Source organism: Diceros bicornis, chromosome 13 (genome assembly GCF_020826845.1).
Source record: "Diceros bicornis minor isolate mBicDic1 chromosome 13, mDicBic1.mat.cur, whole genome shotgun sequence".
Taxonomy (NCBI): Eukaryota; Metazoa; Chordata; class Mammalia; order Perissodactyla; family Rhinocerotidae; genus Diceros; species Diceros bicornis.
The window spans coordinates 19852756-19871539 of NC_080752.1; positions in this window are offsets into that span (position 1 = coordinate 19852756).

Below are 18784 nucleotides of genomic sequence, written 5' to 3' on the forward strand. Positions count from 1 at the left end.
CAAGTCCGGCTTAGGGAAACCCCTCCTCTGAGTTGCACAATGCCTGAATTTTTGCCATCATGGCACCTATCACATAGCACAACAGTAATGTGACTGGTTGTTCCTACACTGTAAGGTTGGTGAGGACAAGACGACTCAGTCTCTTATTCTTAGTTGTATTCATGGTACCTAGCACATATTAATGCTGACTAACGCTCGCTGAGTGCTTACTACATACTCAGCACTGTTCTAAGTGCTTTATTTGTGTTAACTCATTTACTCCTCCTTGCTACTCTATGAGATAGGTACTGTTTTCCCATTTTACAGTTGGCCGCGATGGAAAGCAGGGGCTGAGACAGCCAGTGGCCCATCTGCATTATTCTTGGCATTCTTCCAGGTATACTTTGCAATTCCACCAGCAAACCTCACCATATGATTTTGGTTTCCAAGTGCAAATCCATCTCTGCCTTAAACTCATTTATGCCGCCCGCTCCCACTATATCACCCACGCTCGACTATTGCATGGAGCGGTAACTCCCTGCCGGCCTCCGAATGGTTTTCTCAGTAATCAAAGAGGCGCAATTGATTCAAAGTGTTAATATTTGCTCACCACTGAGACCAGCCGCGGGCCTCATCATTCATAGCAATGCCATCCGTGGGGGCTCCAGAAGGGCAGGACCCTTGACGGCTGCTGCAAGAGCCAATGATGGGAGATGCCCTTCTTGGATACGCAAAATCTCATTCTGTAAAGGTGTGCGTCCTCTCCCCTAACCGAGCCTTTCTGACATACAGATGAGAAGTGGTTTAAAGTAACAGAAGTGGAAATTGGATACCTCTACAAGCCACTGAATCCCAGAGTTCCTGAGACCTCAGTGATTCTTTCAACTGTCGTGTATTAAATATGTACTATGTGTCAGGCATTCCACTGGATGCTAGTAATACAACACAAAAATTAAAGGAAGAAGTCATCTTACCCATCTTCCTGTCCTCAGGTAGGACCACATCTGCTGCCTGATGGCCATCTGCTTTACCTCCGTTCCTTTGAGACAACTGGACTGACTCACAGAGAAAAGTGAGGAACTTACCAGAGCCATTTGCAGTGAAGGTCTCAACCCCCCTGCTTGCTCCACACACAGCCCTGTCCCATCCTGCCTCCCTCACTCCATCCTCCCTCTTAGCATGTTTCAGGATCCTCCTTTTGCTTCCCTGGGCTGTTCACGGCTGTCACAGCTTCCCCGGAAGTAGCACAATGGAGCAGCCGTGAACGTGGATGCTGGAACCCAGCAGCCTGGGTAGAATCCAGCTCTGCTATTCTAGCTGTGTAGTCACAGGGAACCCACTGAAACTCCAGGTGTCTCAGTTTTTTCATCCATAAAATGACAATGAAAGTGACAGTAACTACGTCAGAGGGTTGTTGAGACAATTGAACAAGTTAACAGGCAAAGTATTTAAAACAGTGCCTGACACATAGTAATCGCTCAATAGACACCAGCTAATTCTGTCATTAATGTTGTTATCACCTGGTTGACGCTGATACACACATGAGAGTGCCACTGTAAATGTGGTCATCTCCTTTTATCTATATCTGTATTTATTTAACAAATATTTACCCATAAGGTACTGGGCCTTGTGTTAGGAATTACGGGAGGGACAGAGGCAAATAAGACACAGTCCTTGCCTTCAAGGAGCACACTCTAATGGGCAGACAAGAAAGGAAGGATTAATAATAGCCCAATGTCCTAAAGGGAGTCCTTTACACGTTTACCACCTGAATCCTCCCAATGACCTAATGAGAAGGCACTCATTACTGTCATCTCCATTTCCCAGGTAAGGACATGAAGTCAGAGTGAGGGGAAGCAATTTCCCAAGGTCAAACAGCTAGGAAATGGCCGAGAAAGACCCAAATCCAGGCAGTCTGCTCCAGAGCATGGGCTCTCAGGCCCTGCGCCACGCTGCTCTCACAGCACTGAGAACCGGGACAGAACTCTCTGGAAGAGTCTGGGAAGGCTGCACAAGGAGACTGGCTTCTGACATGCGGGAAGGACTTTTTGTGCAGTGCAGGGCAGGGTATATGAAGCCAGGGGGAGAACAGCCCGAGCAGAGAAGTGGGGAAAGCACACGTGCCGGGGAAGTAGGCTAGTCAGGGACGTCAGTAGCGGGACTCTCTGTCTTGGAGGAAAGTGGCAGTGGGAGGAAGAAGGGTGGGAGAGGAGCCAAAAGTCAGGTTGAGTCCAGGTTAAGGGGTCTATCTTGTAGCCAGTAGGGACTCACCTGCTAAAAAATGTGGTTAGATCCGGAATTTAGGAAGGAAACCAAAGTTCGAACTGAGTTCTCTCTCCATCCCCTGCTAGCCTTCTAAGCTAAGGAGCAGGTAGAGAAGAGAGCTAGATTCGTGCCCACTGCTTCTCTATATTCTGCGCCGCAGAGAAAAAAGCACAGAGACTTGTGTAGACAGACCAGTTCTTAATCCTAGGTTTCCTTCTCCTTGCTGTATAACCTTGGAAAACCCACTTCACCTCTCTGAGCCCACTTTCTCCCGGGTAGAGAGGGACTGGGTACAGCCGCCTTGCAGAGAGGGCAGGTGGAAGGCCAGTGAGAGAGAGAACGCAGGTGCTCGGGCAGGGATGACTTCCTTCTCAGGGACCTTCCCGTGCAGTCCTTTCCACCCGCTGTGGCGCTGTGGGAGCCGGCCGCCTGAGCGCCTATTAAGTTCGGGACTGCCAACGGGAAAACTCGTCTCGGGTTTTATGAGGGAGTACGCTCGAGTCCTGGAGTAAACTGCCAGTTCTCAGCTGCCTCCGCCAGGAGCCACGGGCTGTCAGACAAAAGGCGACATCAGCCTGAGCAGCTGCTCCCTGATTGCCTTTGCGCGCACACCCCCTCCTGCCGTGACATCACATTCCTATGTGGGGCATCTGGTTCCTCGGCAGGGGGATGCCACATTCTAACTGCGGGAGGCCACTGTTTGAGGAAGCCAGCCAAGCCAGGGGCTGTCTGCAACCCTGCTGCTTCCTCCAGTGCTGCCAGCAACAAGGAAGAGGAAGAAGGAAGAGCCCTTGATCCTCGGCGACTCATCCCCTTCCCTAGCGAGGGCAGAGGACCAGAAGTGGCCGGGGGAAGAGGATGCTCCAGGTCTGAGATGAACTCCAGAGCATCCTCACTGGGCCCGTTCCTTCACATGCGTGGGTGTGACGTTCCAGGGTATGGAGGGTGTGTGCAATGACAAGTCTAAGGCTTTGGAATGAAATAGATCTGGATTTGAACACTAGCTCCGCAACCCTGAGCAAGTTGCTTAGCCTCTCTGTATTAGTTCCTAGGACTGCCATAACAAAGTACAGCAATCCGGTGGCTTAAACAATAGCATTTATTGTCCCACAGTTCTGGAAGCCTGAAGTCCCAGATCGAGGAGTTGGCAGGGTTGGTTCCTTCTGAGGGCTGTGAGGGACAGTCTGTTCCACGCCTTTCCCGTAGCTTCTGGTGGTTTGCAGGCAACCTTTCACATTCCTTGGTCTGTAGAAGCATCACCCTGATGTCTGCTTTCATCTCCATATGGCAGAGATCTGCGTGTGTGTGTGTCTAAATTTCCCCTTTTTATAAGGACACCAGTCCCATCCTAATGGCCTCCTCGTAACTAACTACATCTGCAATGACCCTATTCCCAAATAAGGTCACATGCTGAGGTACTGGAGGTCAGGCCTTCAGCATGTGAATTTGGAGGAGGAGGGGACAATTCAACCCAGAACTTTCTCTGAAGCTGTTTCCTTCTCCATGGAGTGCGGACACTAAAGCCTCCTCTCAGGGCTGTGTGACACCCGAATGAGCTGGGGGAGGTAAGTCTCTGACTAAGAGCCGTCAGGAATCAGCGCAGGTGGTTCCCTTCCCAAAAATGGGACATTTTTGTCCCATCTCTTCCATGCTGCTCACCCGCCATCCATAAAGGGAGGGAGCTCAGTGTCCTAACATGCCCCGGGAAGGAATTCCAAGGCCATTGGATCTAACTTCCATTTCAAATAGTAAGGAAACTGAGGCCAACAAAAGGAAAATTGTTCAGCTAATTTAATGACTAGCTTCGGGCTTGAAGTACTTTTTCTCCTTAGAATAAGGAGCCATCTCATCCAGGGAAACATTCACTATATTAAAATATCCTATATACAGCTCCTCACTTCCCTACAATGACACTAAAAGTTTATCTCATGTAGCATAAGCTGTCTTTCTCAAATGTCTTCTATAGCCATCATCTTGTTCAAGTTTTTCTACAACACAACAAAATGACCCAGGGCAGGCATAACTTGCCCCCATTGGACAGATTAGGAAACTGAGGCTCGATAGCTACAGAGCCTATCAAAGGTCACAGGCCTAGTCAGTGATGAGGTAAGGATTAGAACTCAAGTCTTACTGTCCTTGCCCAGGGCTTTCTCCTCTACTGTGGGGTTTTTCATGTGGCTCTCGGTCACTTTCAAATGGGAGAATCCTATGCAAGGTTCAGGGAGGGCTTCTGCCTCCGCTATTCCCACAGCCTTTGGCTGGTCTCCCTGCCTCAAAGACCTTCTACGCAGCTATTCCAGATTCCTCTTTGAAACATCCATCCAGCATTGTGTCACTCTGCTGCTCAACAGCATTCAAAGACACAAAGCTAACACCCAGGGAAACATACCAAGGTCCCCAGATTCTGCTCCTGGCATGGGGTGGGAACACTCACTATGGCGCCAGGAATCCCAGCCCCAGCGCTCAGTCAGCTGGGGCATATGACAGAGGTCCTGCCTGGGCACCCAGGTGGCTTTCTGCTTTGAGAAAGTCTCCCAGCCTTTTGGAATTTACAAACCTGAGATGACTAGAAATCATGCATTATGCTTAGTCTCCCATGGACGGGCCCAGAAGAACTTGCACCAAGATCTGGGTAAGCCATTTGCAAGAAATGTCAGGAAAGCACAGAAAAGAGACGACTGTATGTGGGGAGGGATGAGCCACAGAACTAAAATGCCAGCGAAGGCCAGAATCCAAAACCTTAGCATATGCTCTAATAACCTTGATTTACTGATCAATTCATCCAGGCAACCAGTCCTGATTGAGAGATTTCCATGCGATAGGCCCTGTGCTCAGCACTGTCTAGCAGTTAGCTGGAGAGCACGGTCCCCACCCCCAGGGAGGGGCTGGTCCTCAACAGCAGAATGTCAGAAGACGCCCATTCCATTGGAATGGGTTGTTTTAGGGATAGAAAAGAACAAAATAATTACAGAAAGTAAAGCAAGCTGCAGAGCCTTCTGGCTGCTCTGGGGTCACAATGCTGTAAATAACAGCATGTTGAAATGGCCTGGAGGTACAACAACTGAGGAAGGGGACAAGTCACCTTGTCATGTCAGGGAAAAAAATGACACCTTTACAATGGCTGCGAATTGACCTCATCGTAGGAAAAAACCAGAGGAAATGTTTCACGGGAGCAGGGCTCCCTGTACATAACAACTCCTCAGAGGGCACTCTGTAGATCTGAAGCCCTCTGACCTACAGTCCAGCGGAGATGCCAAGGCCTGACATTTAGCACACACTCAGCCCACAGTAGCTAGGATTAAGCGTCTATTTAGGAAGCAGATAACTGGAAGTCCAAACTTGTGTCAAGCCCATTACAAGTTAAAGATCTTGGCCAGGTAACTGGACATCTTCGAGTCCTTAGTTCCCATCTGTAAAATGGGTATATTCACAACAAAAATTTTGAGACCCCACCATGTGGACTCTGTGTTTTTCCTGCATTATCTCATTTAGTCCACAATTTCATCCTGTGAAGTAGGTTCTAAGTTACTGTGATATTTCACATGGGGAAAGTGACACAGGAAAAGCCCAGGCAAGTCACCATTTCCACAGCTACTAAACAGAAGAGACAATATTTGAGCTCCACGGCCTGAGCTCCGAACACCTTTAATAATAATAACAACTGCTTCCCAGTGAGGAAGTGAGGAATAAACGAAATTGCATATGTGAAAGCATTTTTTAAAAATCACAAAGTATCACATACCTATGAGGGGTTTATTATTTCTTCCCTCCCTGGGCATGAATAGACTTCCAATAAGCCAAGGAAATTCCATTTTGAATCCTACTCTCCCTTTATTCTTCAACTGGTTCAGTAAAATGAGGGCCTGGGGACTTTGGGAAAGAGTCAGGAGCCAAGGAACCAGCTACAGAGACATGAGCTGGGAGAGAAAGAAACACGAGCCTCGTTGTGCACACAATTTGCAAGCTGATGTGCAAACTATTTGCTAAGACCAATTACTTGCATCTTAATTAATGAACACACAACCCACAATCTGTCTTAGAAATGCGAGAAAATATGGCACGTGTTTGGAGGTTGCAGTACGCCAGCCCCCAGATCTGGAAGCACCTTCTTCAAACTGCTGGACTGGAAGTCGCCATGGAGACCACATTTCAGCAACCGAGATGACACTGGAATGTGGTTCACACCACCTCTGTGAAAGGCCTGTGTGTGTCCGGCACTGGCCTAGGCAGTGTGGAGTTCTCAGAGTAAAGGCAGGCCACTCTCTGCCCTAGAGGGCTGGGAAGGCAGGATTGCTCATCAACTGACCAGCCTTTGTTTTGCACCTTCAGTGTGTTCAGTGTGGTGCCTGGCCCTGCAGGGGACCTGGGGGCTGCTGCTGAGCACACGGACTTGCTTTCCAGTCACTTAGCGTAGACCATTGCTGATGCCAACAGATAGATTGATTGAGTTCTTACTCCAAGCCAAGCACTGTGCTAACTAAGCAACGTGCACATATTATCTCATTTAATCCTCACAACAACCCATTGACTGAATGGACTCTTTGTTGCTAAGATTTGTTGAGCACTTACTCTGAGCTATGCATGCTGTCAGCCAAGCACTGAGAGGTCCCAGCATTTAAAAGCTTGTGCCAGATCACTGGCTGGTAAGTGTCGCAGGTGGGATTGGAAGCCGGGAAGTTGAGTTTCAAATGCTGAGTGAACAACCATTATATTATACTCTAGTCATTCACCTGATACTTGTTGCGTGCCTTCGAGGCAGACAAGAATCTAATATTTTGGTAAAGGGAACTGGGGGTGCGGGGAAACAGGCAGTAAACAAGTCAGTTCACGACAGACTGATTGGAGCTATAAGGAAATGGTACAGGGTGGGTGAGAGGAGACCCACGTGGTCTCCTTCCCTCTCGGAGGGAGCGGTGGGCGTAGTCTCGGGTTGGTGGGCTCCTCGGAGGCCGGCTCCAAGACAGAGCCATGTGCAGGACATTTGTTAGGACACCCAGTGCTCTTGGGGTCCACTCCTGTGGAGGAGGGGCAGGAAGCAGATCGGCAGAGGGAGACAGGAAGCTGCAATGCAACTCCAGGAGCAGCCACCGCCGACCCTGAGGGGGTCCCGGAGCAGAACCGCCGTGCCAGCTGTCCTATTTGGGACTTTGTCCCTCCGCATCCACCAGTCACTGGATGGGCGCTGCCCGGGCTCTGGACAGGTCTCTGCAGCCAAGGCAGTCCTGGAAGCGGCCTGTAAGCAGAGCTGTCTGCCCACTGCAGTCCCAGCAGCTGGGGCAAGGAACCGCTCCTTGAAAGGGGACGTGGGTGGCACCTCACAGTGTTCCCACAGTGGGTAAGGGAGGGGCTCTGTGAGGCTAAATCCTGAATAAGGCAGAGGAGAGAAAGTGATGAGGGCGTCCAACAGTAACCCAAGCAGGGGAATGCTCTTCCCGTCGGAGAAAAGGCAGGTCCTCAAAACAATACGTGGGTAACACGAGACACTGAGACAGAAGAGGAGGTACACGCGACTCCCGTTTTACACAGCCACCCAGGGGTGGGGACACTGGTGAGCAGTGGAGGCATTCAGCACGATTTGTGCTGCTCCGTTGGGAAGACAGGCTAATTCATTAGGCATGAAACTCTCATAAACTTCTTTTTGTTATGTTATGACCATCTTAGGGATTTAATCAACCACAATTGCTTTCAACCAATAGTGTGTGCAGCCATTAAAAATAATAATGATGATTCCAAAATAGCATTTAGTATGTGACAGGCCCTGTTCTATGTGATTTCTATATATTAATGCGCATAATCTCACAATAGCCATGTAAAGTTGGTATGATTTTACAGATGAGGAAACTGAGGCATAAAGAGACTAGGTAACTTGGTCAAGGTTGTGTAACTAGTAAGACGTAGAACCAGAGTTCAAACTCTGGCATCTAGGCCCCCAGGTGGGGCTCTTGACCACTGCCCTGTGCTGCTGCCCAGGAGTGGGGGGTGGTCACTGGCCGTATCAACAGACGCCTAGAGTCCAGCTCAAGCGGTGGGAGTCTTGCTCATCAGATACCACTAGGCATAGTGATCACCTGTTTTCACCTGTCCATTTTCCACCCTGTAGTTACAGTGATCTTTTCAAAACAAAATCAAATATTCCCCATTTCAAAGGCTAAACTCCTCTTTTGGCCCTCACGGCTCTGTAGGGCCCAGCCCCCTGGGCCTGTCTCCCCAGCCTTGCCCTAGAGTTCTCTTCCCCTGTACCCCAACAACACCTCAGGGCCTCTGCTCATGCCATTCCCTCTGGCTGCAGTGCTCCCTCCCCCCTCCACCTCCCCCTTGGACTAGTTAATTCCTTCTCATCCCACAGTCTTGGATCCCCTTGTCATTCACTCTCATTACACACTTCACTTTTCCTCCGTAGCATTAAATATAATGTTAATTCCTGATTTGAGTGATTACCATCACGACGTAAACGAATAATAATAATTAGCTGTTTAATGCCGACTTTCGTACTACAATATAAGCTCTATGAGGAGAGGCACGCTGTCCTGCCCATCACTGCATGTCCCGGGGCTTGCACAGTGCCAGGCACAGAGAAGGCACTCATCGGTGGTGTGGAAGGCGAGTGCGAGTGAGGGAGCTTCACCGACAAAGAAGAGGGAGGCCAGAGCACTCACTGGCTTCTGACCCTCAGGTTTCTCTCCTGCAAACAGTGAGATCTCCTTCATCGTCCTTGTGAGGATAAGAGCTAGTGTGTATAAAACAGCACACTTTTAGTTCAGCAATTAGCAGCCCACCAATAATTGGCACCTATGATAACACTAGTTATATCATTATGTTAGCAACATTACAAAAAGGGGAGGACATGGTCTGGGGGTTAGTAGCGCAGACTCTCTAGCCAGCACTCCAGAATCAGTCACACCATTTACTAGCTGGGCTGCACCTCCACCCCTCATCTGTCAAAGTGGGGTAATGAGAGTTCCCTACTCACGCTTTGTGAGGATTAAAGAGAAAGCATTAGGACAGTGCCTGGCACGTAATAAGCTTTATCTCAACAAATATCATACATTATCCTCTCACACAAGAATACAGCAAGAAGAATTTAAAGACAGGCTTAGAATGAAGAAAAGAAGATGAGGGGACAACAGCAAATTCTCAAACATTTGAAATGGGGACACTTGAAGACGGACAAGGTTTCTACTGTGAGACTCCAGAGGGCAGAACTAGGATCAAGGAGGTAAAGTTCAGGGCAGGCTCAGCAGATGAGAAATGGGCTCAGCAGATGAGAGCCAAGTAAAATAGCAAGTGGCTCAGCTCTGGAAGGATGCACATGAGTCTGACCGGCCACTTGCTGAGCGTGAGGTAGAAGAAATCGGTGGGGAGGTTGTGGCAGAAACCCTTATCCAAGTGTCTCTGTGTCTGTAAGATTCTGAGATAGTAAGATTCTCTAACACTTTCAAAGTTCACGCAGGAGAGTTTTCTTTCCTTAATTCTACTACATTTAGAAAAGAAGGGACATAGTCATTCACCATTTGTCAGGAACATAGTAAAGTTTAAAAGATGTCTGCACAGATTTCTGGAACATTCTAGAACCTCAGACAGGAACGTTGTAGGTTAAACCACCATAAATCTCTGACTCTTGGGTTCAATATTTTTCCAAATGGACTGTATGAAAATGAGTGGGAATGGAGTAAGGCAAAGGCATTTCCAATATGTTTATTACTGTCACTTCTGCTTGGTATTACACACAACATGACAGTGCCCTTGGGTTTCACAGTCAGCCCTGGCCCTGTTCCTGGAGGGCTGGAGGTGGAGAGTCCATCTTTGCTGCATCAGAAGACATGTGGAAGGAAACTATTCTGGCAGGAGATGGCAGGAGAAAGTTGGGCATGCTTTATAACTGTTCTGCCATATAATACTATTCCCTTACACATTCCTTGCTCCACAGTATATAAAGCACTTTCTCATTCCATACAGACTTCAAAATAACCCATGAAATAACTTTTATTTTTCATTCACTCATTCATTTATCCAACATGTATTTATTGAGCACTTACTCTGTTTCTATTTATTGCACTCCTACTGTATGCCTATTTTAGGTGCCCATCAACTCACCCTCTTAACTTTATATTTGAGGAAACAGAAAATGAGATTAAGTGATTTGCCCATAGTTTCCAACTGAGGCACTATCTTCTAAGAAGAGTGTTACTCACTGTTCTGATTTAATAAAGATAAACAATTATATCCACCATTATTAGCATGAATAGCAGTAATAATAACAATCGTTACTACCTTACAGTTTGCCAAGAACATACACATAACCCATCCTATTAAGTGAGAGGGCAATTATCTGTCTTAGAAATGAATGTACTAAGACTCAGAGAGGATAATTAATAAGCTCACCCAGCTCACCTAGACAGGAACTGTAAAAGACAGCCTGCTCTGAGAACACCACTTGTGTCCTTACATGCCCATCCAGCACAGCACTCCTAACATCAATAGTGACTGTCTCCATTTTGAAATGATATCGTATGTAACTCATCCGGTATTTAATTTGATCTTTCCAGAGCCCAGTGAGATAAAGAGCATTTTCCCCATTTCAGAGCTGGGGAAACTGAGGGTCAGAGAGGGTAGATAACTTGTACTAGATACACAGTTGTAAGAGTGTGAGCCAGGACTCAGACCCACACCTTCTGATTCCAACACCCAGGTTTTCACCATTAACCCCACTGCCAAACACCCAGCAGAAAGCCCCCGTGGAGAGAAGGAGAGCTGCTGGGTTTGCTCACAGCATCAGTACCCCGGGATTCTCTTTTCCTTCCCTCCACCCATCCCAGGCAGAGGCCAGGGTTCTCGGGGAAAACAGCACAGAGAGAAGCACATGTCTCGCTCAGTACTAGGCCAGGCGCTTAGGAACTGAACCATCAGGGAGCTGACACAGTTTCAAATGCTTGCTGCCCTGATTACTTGATGATCTGTCATCACAGAGAGGGAATAGGGGGCGGAGTGGGGGGGGGATTCAGCTTGTGCCTCAGCGAAGAAAGACAGGTAGAAATGCTTCAGGCTCAGTTTACAGGAGAGAAATCTCCACCGAAATCCATGATTAGTTCTAAATGATGGTTCAGGGAGAAGGCAGGAAGGGAATGGGCATTTGTTGAGCAGCTGCTATGTGCCCGACATGGTGCTGGCAAATACGACTCGTATTCCACGGATTAGCTTGTTTGATCTTCACTATGACCCTAGGAGAGAGGCATTAGTGTATGCAATTCGTACATGAGGAAACTAAGGATCATGGTGGCAGACAGGCCAGGGAGATATGGCCAGATCAAAAAGCTTAGACTCACTCCTGCAGAAGTCACAAATGGTTTTCACCAGGAGAGTGATATGATTGGAATTGTGTTCTAGAAAAATCACTCTGTTGCTGTGAGCTGAATGCATTTGAGAAAGCAAAGACTGGAGGCAAAGGGATTTAAAAGTATGTATTTGAGACATGATGAGGGTCTGTTACTAGGATATACAAATGAGGAGTGGCTAGTTTGTGAGTCATCGGGATGCTGAATCCACACCTCTAGAAGACCAACTGGAGACCAAGAAGTGGGAAAGGAGTGAGAAGGAGAGGAAACTCATGGATGACACGCAGGTTTCTGGCCTGTGCAACTAGATGGATGGTGCTGCCATTCACTGAGATAAGAACAGAGGCTTAAGGCCACAAATGATGACTTAAGTGTGAACACATTGAGACTGTGGGACTTCCAGGTGGAGATGTCCACCTTGCAGTGGAAATCAGGGTCTGGAGCTCAGAGGAGAGACTGGACTATGGAGAAGTCATCAGCATGGAGTTGGCAGTTGAAGCCAAGGGCGTAGATGGAATTGCTACGAGAGGGGGCACAGTGAGACGTGTGGGTGGGGAGTCGAACAGAGCTCTGGGGATACCAAGAAGAACAAGAGCCCCAAAAAAGGTTTAGCAGAGTGGCCAGAAGGACAGGAAGTAATGAGAAGAATCTGCATTTGCTTATAAAAGGCTAAGTCCTCTCAGACAGGGTATTCATTAAGAAATGAAGGCGGCTGCTAATTAGCTGAGAAAACACAAATAAGCACAAACATTTAAGATCACATCTCTGATGTGAACTGCATCACCCTGGGAAAACATACAGGACAGATGGGGAAAAATCCAGAGTCCATGTGAGAAACAATTCAGAACTCTGTCTGGATCAAAGGAGAAAGTGAGAAGACTGTGGGGCCTCAGCTGCTGGCCTGCTCATAGAAGTGTGCAGGGACTGTGGCTGTGACTTCCCCCCATGAGCATGTGCTGACAAAAGCACGATGTCGCTGCTTTTTGACATGGCATTGATGTTTGACACACAGGTGATGCCAGCCAAATATAGAAGTAGTCATTCCTGAGCCTAAAGAATGAACACATGGAGAATAATGCTCATGACTACACAAGGCTTGAGATTCATGAAGTACCTAGGGCCTTGACAGCAAAATACCTTCCCACTATCCTATCCTTTAAAAGTGGGAATAATCGAGAAATGCATGGAAACTCACAGAATCATAGGATCTCAGAAATGGAAGGGTCCTGAAATGTCATTTTTCTAATTGTAAAATGATGTATTAATTTGCTAGTTAATCCATTCACTCCAAAAATATTTATTGAGCACTTATTATTCCTAAGTTCTGTTCTAGGGATGGGGACACAACAAAGAACAAGACAGGCTATAATTCCTGGCCTCAGGGAGCTTATATTCTAGTGGGGTACATGCAAAAGTAAAAGACAAGTAAATAAAATATAGTACATTAGATGGTGATGAGTTTTCTGGAGAAAAATAAAGCAGATAGGGGTAGTGAATGCTGGAGGGGTGCAATTTTCGCTAGATTAATCATCATGGACTCTTCTAGTCTCCATGAACGATCTTCCCTCTCTACATTTGTTTTCATATCCAGTAGTTAATTTGATCTCTATTAAAAACATGAGAAAGGAAAATATCATCATCATCATCAGAGCTAATTTATCAAAGATTTATTTCTATTTATTTAATTCTGGGCCAGTCATGGTGCTGATGGGTCCACAAGCACTATCTCATTTTATCTTCACACTAATATGAAGGTAGTTACTATCATTATCCCATTTTAAAGATTAAAAAAAACACACACACAGAAGCAAAAAACCCTACTTCCCACAGTCCTGGGCTTGCAATGCAGCCCTGCCATCTATATGACAGTAGGTGAGTTGCTTAACCTCTCCAAACCCCAGTTTCCTCATGTGCAAAATGGGGTGACAAGACCTAGCTCACGGAGTTGGTATGAGAATTAAAACATACACATATGAGAAGGGAGGAGGCAAACCAGAGAGATTCCAAGACACAAACCTTTAAGATGTGCCTGATCCCAAAGCACAAACCCTTAAGCACAAACTATCCTGCCTCAGTTTTTGAGCTGAGGAAATTGCTAAGCAGCAGTGATTATAGCAACGATAAGATGACAACATTGACGTGATCATGCAAAATATCCCTGACTCAGCAGCCCAGACCAGCAATTTAGAAAAGAACAATGACATTTTTTATAGTTCCCAGACCTTGAATTTCTGCCGGGGATGAAAACAAAAGGAAAGCAAGACTGTATTATATATAACATCAAATTTCCCTAGGTTTCCCATCCGCCTTCCAGATTTGGTTTCTTCCAAATAGATAAGTACGTGTGCCATACATGCATGCAGCCCTGGCCATGACAACAATTGCCGACACTTTGACAGTCTTAATGAGGTCATTATTATTATTATTATTATTCCTGTTTTATAATGGAGAAACTAAAGCCCAGAGAGGTCAAGTAACTTGCCCATCACATGGCCACTAAGTGGTAGAACTGGTGTGTGATTCAGCCATTCCAGTGTCCGAGTCCACACTCTTGACCCTGTGCTGTACTAGACTAGTTCATTACCCAATCGCCATGCTTTTTCCCATCGCTCTGCCTTCACACATACTGTGCTGTCTGGAATACCATTCTTTCCTCTCCCCTCTTTCCATATTGTCACCTGATTAAATCCAATTTCCCCCTCAAAACTCAGCTCTGCATCATCTCCCCTGGAAAGCTCTCTCTGACCCCACCCACCTCCAATCTCCACAGTGAGTATCCTCTCCTCTTCTCTGGGCTCATATACCACCTTGTGCTTGCCTCTATCATAGCACCTGAACAGACACTCAGAATGTTCTGTATTTGTTCTTCTCCCCCACTAGAGGTGAATTCCTTTAAGCCTAAGACTGTATCTGGTAGAACACCTGGAACATAGTAGGTCTCCCATAAATGTATGTTGAGTGTATAGACAAGGTTAAGTGTTGACCATATTAGATGTATTGATGGTTGCAGCGCCAGCATGCATACTTTCCTGGGTTTCACATTTCAAACTAGGAAATTCAGGTAGACTTTAGGGTGGAGATGGGGGGATGACTGGCCTAAGGCAACTTGTCTCTGTGACTTGTTCAGGAGTGCACATATAATCCAGGCTTAAGGCATTCAGTGCAACCCATTACACTAGTCAGAGTAATCTAGATTGGGCAGCTGACTGATAAAGGTATAATCAGAGGAAGCTTGGAAATTCATTCAGAAGTTGAATTAATAGAAATGTTACTCTGCTCTTCAAGAGAAGCAGGAGGCATGTGGCCCAGGGGGATATTATCAGCTGTCTTGAGACCTCAAGGAGATGAAATTGGCTCCATAAAAGATAGATCAAAGAGATGGAAAGAACATACCTTTGTGATATTGATGAGCCACAGGTTCAAACCAACCTCGAGTTCTCCCATATCTGTGGACTTCTCAAATACAGGAGGCAATAAATTCCACTACTGTTTAAGTCTCTTTGAGTTGGGTTTTATATTACTTGCAACCAAATGCATTCTAAACATTTTGCTGCCCAGCTGATTTCAGGGGTTGGAGATGAGAGGAAGGGTACAACAGGAAGGAATGATGAGAACAAAAGCAAAAAGTGGGGAAGTGCAAAACATCATGGGAGGTGTTACTGAAATTGTACCTGAACTTCACTCTGTGGTCATTGGGGACTCATTGGTGGTTTTAGAGCAGAGGAGAGCCACTTTCAGAGCTGTGTCCATCTCGCCAGGCTTCAGCTACTATTCTATACCTACATCTCTTTGTCTTTCGTTTTACAGGTTCATAAGGAAAGAATAATAAGATCCCAAGATTTCCACTAATAGGTAAAAAAAAAATGTATCTCTGAAGTTAAGTGGAAAATGATATTCTCAGGGAAGATTTGAAAAAAATATGTTTTTGAGAAACAGATGGTATCTCAGAGCCTCAAGTCTGTTGGCTTATAACACCAAGGCAACGAACTTTATGCCAACAATTAAACTAGTCTTCCCAGTAAAATGGCAAACCCCTCAATCACATGGCTCCCAATGATACTGCCAGGATGAAGTGTTTAGATTCCCCAGGGGAAAATAAGAAGAAAACTTTGCAGCAGCAATAACTAAAAAGAGAAGATTACCGCGTAAGGAGATAAGAGAATACAAGGAACATTTCCTCAACAGCTAGTCAGTGCCATGTAATATTCTAGGTGCTTGCCATTCGTCAGCTCATTCTGTCCCTAAAGAGCAGGGATGCAGACTCTAGCCTGCAGGACTACCAAGGCTACCACATCATGTGCAATTTTAAAGTTGCAAAGACTAAAACACAAAGGTGCCAGGCAAATATTCCCACTCTCCACAGCCCAGCTCAAACACCACATCTTTCATCCAGTTTCTATAACTCTATCACCCCTTTGGTTTGCTCCTTCTCTGGTGTCCAAAGCACTGAAGCTTGTCACAGCCAACTTAAGATCCAGCCACCTAGGGAACGGAGAATTTCTTTTATTATTTCTGCTCGTTAGTACTTTTTGTTCATTTGCTTTTTAGTAGAAAGCAATTCAAAATGAATTGAGAGAAAAGAGGGTGTGGTAGTTATTAGAGGATGTTCAGAAATAGTCTGGGCACCCCTTATTACTTACATGGTAAAGTTGTACTTCTCCACTCCTTTAAAGATAAGTGTGGTCATGTGACTTGTTTGGCCAATGAAATTGTGAGCAGAAGCAATCTGTGTCACTTGCAAGAGGAAGGTTTAGAGCCAGTGCACATTTGCCACATTAACTTCCCTATCAAAGTTACTGTGGAAGCATGACAAGATGAAGACTATGTCCCTGAGTGATGATGACAAGAAAGAGCTCCCTGGTGAGCATGTACGTTGGCACACAGAATGAGCCAAATCTGTCTAGCAGTAAACCGCTGTGATTTGGGCAGTGTTTGTTACTGCAGCATAAATTAGCCTATCCCAACTGGTCCAGAGGGATTTGTTACAATGACATAGCAGTGTCCTCTGGAACCCAAGGTTAGAAATGCAGCTGGGCTTCAAGAAGGCACTAGAACCAGGGTCTATAAAGCTGCTCAACTCTATCTCTATCTCTCACCTGTGTTCCACTCTGTGTGCGTGCTTCAGTCTCTCTTTTCCTCCCTCCATCTCTAGCTGCCTCTCTCTGTCTCTGCCTCTCTTTATGGGTCTCTTTCTGTTTCTGTTCCTGCACCCCTGTCCATCATGTGGGTGGAAAGTAGGGGGAAGATGTTTGTCCCAAACCTTTTCAGCATATTTGTCACAGGTCCCTCTTCCTCCTCTCTCTCTCTGTCTGTCTCTCTCTCATACACACACACCCACACACACACACACTCACACACACATCATTACTTGGTTTCATTCCCATATTATCAGGGAAGGGACTCTGATCAGTTTAACTTAAGATCAGGGGCCCACCCCTAGTCCAATCAAATATGGCCAGGGGGTGAAAGAAAGGAATTGGCGGTGGATGAGGGAGGCATTTCAGGGGGGTTATTGTGAGTGGGACACATAATAACAGTAGCGAACACTGGGACAAGGACCCCTCTGTGATGGTTATGGCTCTAAGAGCTTTATGTCTCCTCAGAACAGCCGTGTGAGTTAGGGACGAATATCAGCAACCCCAATTACAGACAAGAAAATGGAGACACACAGAGGCAGGGTAACTTGCCCAAGCTCACAGCTGGTAAGTAGATCAGAGATGTGAACCCAGGCAGTCTCACATAGGAGTCCTCGCACTTACCCTCAGTGCCATGCTGCCTTTTGTGTGGTAATTGGCATCTGCTATAAACACCTTGTCTCTCTGAGCAGAGTAGAAATCTGTGATGAATACCTCCCACACCTACAAGAGTGTTTTAATAAAGGAAGGAACTAGCATTACTAAGCACTGTGCTAGATACATCCACATTAGAGGATGTCCTTTGAGAAGTCAAATGACTTGCCCAGGTTTTTATAATTAGTGAATGACAGAGCCATGACTCAGACCCAAGTCTTCTGATTCCAAACCCAGCACTCTCAGAAATACCAGGGTATTTCTGCCAATGTCAAGAATCATGAATAAATCCTGTTCCCCTCCCACTCAATGCCTTCAAATGACACTATTGCTGATGGCTCTGAAGGCAGCGACAGAGGCCCCTTTCCTGCAGTGGCACTGAGGAAGCTGAAAAGCCAACCTCCAGACCTTCCCCAGTTACTCTACCCCAGCACCATTCTTTTGTAGTATCACCTGTACACCATGCCAAAAAAAGAAGAATCCCTGAGCTCTGGAATCCAGAGCTGGCAGGGACCTGAGATCTCACCAGGCTAACAGTTCCAGGCTGGGCTCCCATCCCAGCAGGAAACTGGAGCGGGAACCAGGAACTTGAGAGCAGGCCAGGTGGTCAGAGTAGACACACATGGAGAGGCCAGATGGGGAGCTACAGCCCGAGGCTGCTCATGGGGGCGGGGGGTGGATTTCTTCCCAGGCCACCTTCACTCTGGGTAACTGCACATCTGACTTTTCTAGACCCTTGTTCTGAAAACAGAGCTCTTAATATTCCACCAGGCTGGGCTGTTATTGGCTCAGACCCTGAGAAGACAGAGCCTTAAGGAGCAATGATTGCTGTTGAAATCTGGTGGGGCTGAGGCAGGCATGGACTGACCCTACCCACATCCCTTCTCTATAGGAAATAATAATAATAATATATAACAATAACAATGATGATGACATTACCATCTGTGGATCACTTGCCATGGGCCAGTCACTAGCACACTCATATGCTGATCCAATTCATATTTAAAGATGAGAAGACTAAGGCTGAGTCAACGTCATATAGCAAATAAGCCAAAACCAGGACTTCAATTCACATCTGTCTCATTCCCCAAGCTCTCCTCTGCACAGTGCTGTCACCCCAGTGGACAGATGATCCACAGCAAGCCAAGGAATGGCTTTGAAGTTGACCAAATGGTCCCATTACTCCCTAGATGAGGAGGAAAGAGAAGGAAAGAGGGGAAGTCAAGAAAATAATGAGAATGAAGATGACGGAGACAGCAATGGATAGGAAGAGAGAAATAGCAGGAGGGAAAGAGATGCCAGGAGAAGAAAGCTTGCATTGACAATCTTACATCATTCCAACAGGTCTAGAGGAGAGAAAGGTGGAGAAGGATTACAGGCTGGGTAATTGTTCTTCTGACCTTAGCTCCCCAAGATCAA